A 7870-nucleotide genomic window follows, 5' to 3' on the forward strand; every position below is an offset into this window, starting at 1 on the left:
TGCGGGGTTCCAGTTAGGGACAAGATCCCGATCAGCATCCAGCAATGGTTAACACTACTAGGGAAAAGGCTAGCAGCAGCGCGGGTTTTAGGCCTATCAGTAGCGCGGGGATATGCGCTACTGATAAGGCGCTACAGCTATTCATTAGCAGTAGCGCGTGTTACATGCGCTACTGCTAGGACAAGTAGCTGCAGCGTTTGTTCAATCCCACGCTACTGCTAATGTAACTACTGGCAGCGCATTTTCCGTCCATCGCTACTAGTATTCTTTTTTATTTTTAAATTTTAGTGTATTTATCGTACAAATATTGGTACAATACCAGTTATGTCCATAACAGTGTGTCAAATGAAGGTGGATTAGTTTCAAGTGGAGGCAATATGTGGTGCATGTCAAAAGTATACTACAAATCCAAACTTGATCTAGTTTGGACTAGTAGTACTTTCGATGTGCACCACATGTTGCCTCCACTTGAATCTAATCCGCCAACACAAGCTATTTAATCATCATCATAGTCATTACCACCAACATTAGCTATTTAATCATCATAGTCATAGTGTAGCACACATCATCATCTTCAAACTCTCATTCTAGCTAGCTAATCACCACCAACACTAGCTAATAATAATCATCATAGTCATTACCACCAACATTAGCTATTTTATCATCATAGTAATAGTGTAGCACATCATCGTCCTCAAACTCATTTCTAGCTAATCACTCCTGCTGCTCTCTCTTAGCACTACAAGAAATATGTCAACTTATGACCACCACTATTGGTCACTGAATGGTCACAAATTTCCATTTATGACCTTTTTGTGACCAAAAACATAAGGTCAAAAGCTGGGCGTCGTAAACTGACTATAGCGACCTTTCTTCTGGAATGGTCGCAAACGTTTATGACCAAAATATGTCCACTGTGGCGTTTTGGTCACTAGCAACCTCCCCAGGCCACGTAGGCATCCAGCGTGGCAATCTGACGTGGCACAAGATTCAGCCCGGTCCAATTCGATTTTCTACATGGGCCTAGCCCAACAATTCGGCCTTTTTTATTTATTTTTTCTTGATTAATTTTGGTCAACTACATGGGCCAGGCCCAACATTTAAGCCTTTTATCTTTTTTTTCAAATGAGTCCAGCCCAATGTTTTCCAGGTTTTTCTTTCCTGGGCCTTGGCCTTTCCACATTCATTTATTTTCGTTTTACTTTTTTACCCAAAATATTTGTCCAGTATAATTGATCCTTAGCCTCTTTAAGGTCCAACTCCAGGCCATTTAAAGAAAATTTTCAAACCAGTTTGAATAACAATATGAATCAAGTTACCACGAATTAGCTGAATATTACAGAAATATCTCAGAACACACATTCTACAAATTTCCATCACATATGTACAGATTCAAGCAACCTACAACATGTTGTAGTCAAGCATTCAGGTGCAGGAATACTCTAGAACAGGAAGAATAAATAGAACAAGCCTATCTAGTGCTTCACGACGAGAAAACATTGTAATCTGCTTCTTCAAGTACTGCTTCTTCCTTTTGGAAAACATCTGGACATTCAAAAGAGAACAAAAAGTATGTCACTGATAGAAGAAATATTACATAGATACTTTTAATATAAAAACTAAAGACACACCAGTATTTTATCATTCTACTTATTATTATTTTAACAAGCTCATTCTACTTATCTGGAATAGGCATATTCATCTTAACAGGGAATTGAATTGGCACATATGACAAACTTAGCCAGAAATAAGCACAAAACAGCCTGTGACAGAACAGCAAAAACATGTAAATATCACAAGAACTAAATTATGCATGCAAATGGTAATAAAATGTCAACTGCAGCAGAAACCACCATTAAATGCAGTTATTCTAGTGAAACATCAGGCCATAAATGCAGTTATTCTATAGTCCACTAAATGACCCCCCGCTGTTCATTTTATGGTGGTCTTCAGCAAGTTGGTTTATTAGTAAGGAAAAATATATAACGTGAGATTCATACCCCCCCCCCCAAATCCAGTCAGCAGCAACAATGTATCCAAAGAAATGCCATGCAGAGACAGGGAACACAATAAAACATATTTTAGTTCACTTTATAGCATTACAATTATTTTTATAAAACCTGGCACAGAGTAGAAATAGTAAGTTATACAGCAGCAGGAAACATTGCTTGGATGAAAGCAGCATGTTAAAATAAGTTTGGTCATATTAAATAGCTATAAGAATTGTGGCATAGATTTACAGAATGTGAATATATAAGCAGCAGCCACATTAAATCACCAAGTACCAAAACATAGATTTACAGACTGTGAAGATAAAATTCGGTGAAACAAATGTAAACCTTGGAAACACCCTTGCCCAAGTAGTCAGATCCACCGTCCCTCAGCTCCGAAGCTTCATAGACACCTACATAAGTGGGATGATTCAGACAAGATTAGCTTCAGTCAACAATGATGACAGGAGCATTGTGTGCCTTCACTAGGCAGGAACCAAGGCAAAAGTTGATTATAAGGCTGAAAGGAAAACAGCGATGATGTAATAATAACAAAATGACCCACCAGTTGATGCACCGCTGGGAACAGCGGCCCTGGCGAAGGTTCCATCTGAGCAGCACACATCAACCTGATGCACAATAACAATGGAGTTAGCAACCATATCTTACATCACACTACGGCATCATCAGGCACAGATTAACAAGAGTATCCCACCGACAGCAAAACCAGAGCATCATGTTTCAGACTAGGCGTAACTATGGACACCAGACCATAAGCTATACATTGCAGATAGTAAGCAGGATGCGGTTGCCTTTGAGGCGGACTATGAGAATCCGGCTTTTCCAACTAGCTTCCGCCGTTCAGCAAGCACAAACGGAGCATAAGCATGACGACAAACCGATCCATGGATACAACCATAAATGGATGGCAAGCAGGCAAGATGAAAATTGCACGCGCCACAGGATCTGACTGCACAAACCACCACCTCGAGTGGAATCTAGCGTGACCCAACCCCAATGTTCTGGCACAATGTTCTGGCACAGGGAAGAAAATCGTTGACTCAGACATCACAAAATTTGTAACTGAAATCGAAGTTAACTGAGCTCCTGACCATGTGATGGCATAGGATACTGAAACTGAACACCGACAAGATCCATGGCAGGACGACACTACACATGGGGCCAAAAGTTACAGGCTCCTCTACTAGGAGATGCAGAACTCTACTAGTACTAGGAGAATTACCCTACGAAAATGAACTAGACAAGTCAAGTGATTTGCTTCACTCAAGGACAAACCTGCTACACTACGTCCAAAGCATAGTCAAAACTGACAATCCGCTCGGGCGAATTTGCAGATAGATTAGAAACTGAAAAACATAGCAGTTCATCCAGAAGAAGATACATAGCAGGGCATCTGCATTGACAAGAGCTGAACGCACCATAATCTCATGACGAGGAAATCATCACTAATATATAGACCACCCAGCACTAACAATGTTCACATCAACTCTCAAGTTGGTCAGAACCTCAAAGTACACAAAAACTGATGTGCTTCAAAACTAAACTGATGAAGCTGAAGCTAGGACATATCAGGCAGGTATAGTTTCGAGGATTTCCAGCAGCTCATATATATGACAAAAACAAGATATCCTCCTACCCCAACAATAGCAATGCAAAAAGTAAGCAAAATAGCACACGAACCAATAAGCACACGAACAATAATTGGCTCAACAGGAGACAGACGGGGGATGGGCGCGTGCGGGCGTACCTCGACGGTGGGGTTGCCGCGGCTGTCGAAGATCTGGTGGGCCTTCAAGGACTGGATCGTCGACGCCATGGCCGAGGCCGATGCTTGGAGAAGAAGAAGCCATGGCTGCTACCACCCGAGTAGTCCAGGCGTCCTCATCGCTGGTGAGGATCCATCTTTGCCTTCATGGGTGCCTACAGAGAGAGAGAGAGATTCAGATAGAGAAATCATGACAAATAGAGAGTACGGGAAGAGAGAGGCGGCCAGATCCGGCGAATGAAGCGGGCGACGCGAGCATGGGCTGGCGGGTCATGGCGGCGCGCTGGCCGGTTGAAGCGGCGCTGGGAGCCAGGGCGAGGGAGGAGGGCCAGCAGGGAGAGCAACAGGGGACGGAGGTTGTGGGTGCGCGGGCAGCAGAGAGGCTCGCCAGCGGAGGGGGTGGGGTAAACTCAAGACCCTCACGGGAGAGGGCATTGAGCGGGGTGGCGTCGGTGGGGCGGAGGAGGTAGAGGAAGCACCAGGCGGCGAGGAACGCGAGGAGGGCGACGAGGGAGAATCTCCCGCAGCCGCCATCGCTGATGCTGCTACTGGATCCGAGCTTCGGGGATTGGGGATCGGGGAGACGAAACCCTAGCTGCAGCGGAGGAGCGGGAGCGAGGTTCGGGTGCAGCGCGAGGGAAGGAGGGCGCCGCCGGTGACAGAAAGGAAGGAGGGCGCCGCCGGTGATAGAAAGGAAGGAGGGCGCTGCCGGTGCCAGCGCGAGGGAAGGAGGGCGTGGCGCGAGGGGTGAGGGAGAGGCCGATCTGGATCGGGGACAGAGAGAGGGAGGCGGCAGGCGGAAGGAAGGGACGAGAGGTGGGAGAGAGGTAGGGTTTGGTGCGGTGGGTTTTTTCCTTTCTTTGCATGGACGGATGGATGGACGTTGGATTGCTAGCAATGGATGGTAGGATGTCTGCCATCTCATCGATCCGTGCCACACACGGTTCCACCAATCACAATGTAGTACACACTTTGACGATTTTATAACCATCTAAATTGGTCGTAATTAATTAAATAATATGCTAAATCATGTCACCTATTTTATAACCTCATAGAATTAGAAAAAAATAAGAACAATAGCATCGTGTCACAAGTGAGACTTGTTTTTCAGAAAAATAACAAACCTGGAATAATACAAATATCTTTAAAAATTGATCTCAAAAATGAGTTTTATTTGCAAAAAAACATTTTCAACCTTTGGAGTGTCGAAAATGGTATATATTTTTTGAAGCACCTACCAATATTTGTTGCAAAATGGCACCACTCTATTTTTCAATAATATTAGATCATATTTTAGGTACAATTGACCAAATGCTTGTGTCTCAATAGCTGTCTATCCACCTCTCGTCAATAATTGAGGAGGTTTTTCAAGTGCCCATTTTTCATTTTTCGAGTGTCCAAAAGGGGTTTTTTTGTGAAGAACCTACCAAATAATTGTTGCGAAATTGGACCAAATCATTTTTCTAAAATGCTATGCCATATTTAATGCACAATTGACCAAATGGTTGGGTGTAAAGAGTTTTGATCCTCCTCTCGTGAAAAAGACAAATTTTCGCTGATTCAGTTGGAAGCGGGTCAAATTTGAACTGTAGCTGCATTATAGTTTGCTCTTTATTTTTTCCAAAACTTATTTCTAGGTACATAAGTATCTATTTAATCAGAGAAACACCAAAAAAATTCCAAGATTCAACCACTAGCTAGGAACGGTCATTCCCGCCGTTTTGACCGCATTTTGAAACGGGCATAAAAAATTCAAAAAAAATCAAAAAATTGGGAAACCTTCGCATTGTGTCATTATATGTGGCCAAGTTCTCAGGAAAAATAACAAACTTGTAATACGGTAATTATTTTAAAAAAGTGTTCTCAGAAACGAGCTATCACGTGTGGAGATCAATGGCTTTCAAGCCAAATGATCAATCTTATGGCCACATTCATGGCATAGTTTGTTCGAATAATCTCATATTGTGCACAAGGGTGCATATTGGAATGGCAAACAATGTTGCCTAAGGAGGTTTTCTTTTTCTTTGGACGAAAGAACCATTTTCCATTTTTCGAGTGCCCAAAAGGAGGTTTTTTTGTGAAGGACCTCCCAAATAATTGTTGCAAAATTGGACCAAATCATTTTTCTAAAATACTAGGACATATATAATGCACAATTGACCAAATGGTTGGGTGAAAAAAGTTTTGATCCACCTCTGGTGAAAAAGACAAATTGTCGTCGATTCAGTTGGAAACGGGTCAAATTTGAACTGTAGCTGCCTCATAGTTTGCTCTTTATTTTTTACAAAAATCATTTCTAGGTACATAAGTATCTATTTAATCAGAGAAACACCAAAAAAATTCCAAGATTCAACCACTAGCTAGGAACGGTCATGCCCGCCGTTTTGACCGCATTTTGAAACGGGCATAAAAAATTCAAAAAAAATCAAAAAATTGGAAAACCTTCGCATTGTGTCATTATATGTGACCAAGTTTACAGGAAAAATAATAAACTTGTAATACGGTAATTATTTTAAAAAAGTGTTCTTAGAAATGAGCTATCATGTGTGAAGATTCATGTATTTCAACCCAAACGATCAATCTTATGGCCACATTCATGGCATAGTTTGTTCAAATGATCTCATATTGTGCACAAGGGTGCATCTTGGAATTCCAAACAATGTTGCCAAAGGGAGATTTCATTTTCTTTGCACGGAAAATTCATTTTCCATTTTTCGAGTGCCCGAAAGGAGGTTTTTTTGTGAAGGAACTACCAAATAATTGTTGCAAAATTGGACCAAATCATTTTTCTAAAATACTATGCCATATTTAATGCACAATTTACAAAATGCTTGGGTGTCAAAAGTTTTGATCCACCTCTGGTGAAAAAGACAAATTCCGGTTGATTCAGCTAGAAGCGGGTCAAATTTGAACTGCAGCTGCGTCATAGTTTGCTATTTATTTTTTCCAAAAATCATTTATAGGTACATAAGGACATATTTAATCAGAGAAACACCAAAAAAATTCCAAGATTCAACCACTAGTTAGGAACGGTCATTCCTGCCGTTTGACTGCATTTTGAAACGGGCATAAAAAATTCAAGAAAAATCAAAAAATTGGGAAACCTTCGCATTGTGTCATCATATGTGGCCAAGTTCCCAGGAAAAATAACAAACTTGTAATACGGTAATTATTTTAAAAAAGTGTTCTCAGAAACGAGCTATCATGTGTGGAGATCAATGGCTTTCAAGCCAAATGATCAATCTTATGGCCATATTCATGGCATAGTTTGTTCAAATGATCTCATATTGTGCACAAGAGTGCATATTGGAATGTCAAACAATGTTGTCTAAGGAATTTTTCATTTTCGTTGGACGAAAAAACCATTTTCCATTTTTCGAGTGCTCGAAAGGAGGTTTTTTTGTGAAGGAACTACCAAATAATTGTTGCAAAATTGGACCAAATTATTTTTATAAAATACTAGGCCATATTTAATGCACAATTGAAAAAATGGTTGGGTGTAAAATTTTTTGATCCACCTCTCGTGAAAAAGACAAATTTCCGCCGATTCAGTTGGAAGCGGGTCAAATTTGAACTGCAACTGCCTCATAGTTTGCTATTTATTTTTTCCAAAAATCATTTCTAGTTACATAAGGACCTATTTAATCATAAATACATGGTTTGGTGGCGATACGTCGAGGTTTGGGCGGTGGCCGACGGCCCCAACTCTAGAGCGCGTAAACTCGCATGCCCGTCGCGTGGTCACCGCGTGACCGTAATGTTGTCATGTGTTCTGGGCGGCCTAGGCATGTCTAGTGGGTTGGGCACTCCCCAGGTTGGTGCTAGGAAGAAAATTACAACATAAGATTCTCACGAGGAGACCAATCGATGCTCAAACATGAATTAGCAGCCAAGTGTTTGATTTGCGGTACGGGAAATGCACATGGCCAATGGGCGTGAGTTTTGGCTGAGGATGATCATCTACTAAGGAGAATGTCTTCACAAATTTTTAGCTCAAAAGGAGGATCCTAGGTGGTACTTGCTTTGCAAAGTACCACGCTGGACAAAAATATGAATGTTGAAGCTGGGCACAAAATAATGAATGGAGTGAGCT

At 41.5% G+C, this 7870-nt stretch overlaps 1 long non-coding RNA gene across 1 annotated transcript; it reads right to left on the minus strand.

Moving 5' to 3' along the window:
* Positions 1-2155: 2155 nt before the first annotated feature.
* Positions 2156-3833, minus strand: LOC125554418 (uncharacterized). The gene is made up of 3 exons (XR_007304410.2): positions 3760-3833; positions 2557-2620; positions 2156-2404 (listed from the first exon to the last, which is right to left on the minus strand). It is a non-coding gene; the product is annotated as an uncharacterized LOC125554418 (long non-coding RNA).
* Positions 3834-7870: the final 4037 nt, after the last annotated feature.

The sequence above is a fragment of the Triticum urartu genome, chromosome 4A (assembly GCF_056163025.1).
Source record: "Triticum urartu cultivar PI428250 chromosome 4A, HENAU_Tu73, whole genome shotgun sequence".
Lineage (NCBI taxonomy): Eukaryota > Viridiplantae > Streptophyta > Magnoliopsida > Poales > Poaceae > Triticum > Triticum urartu.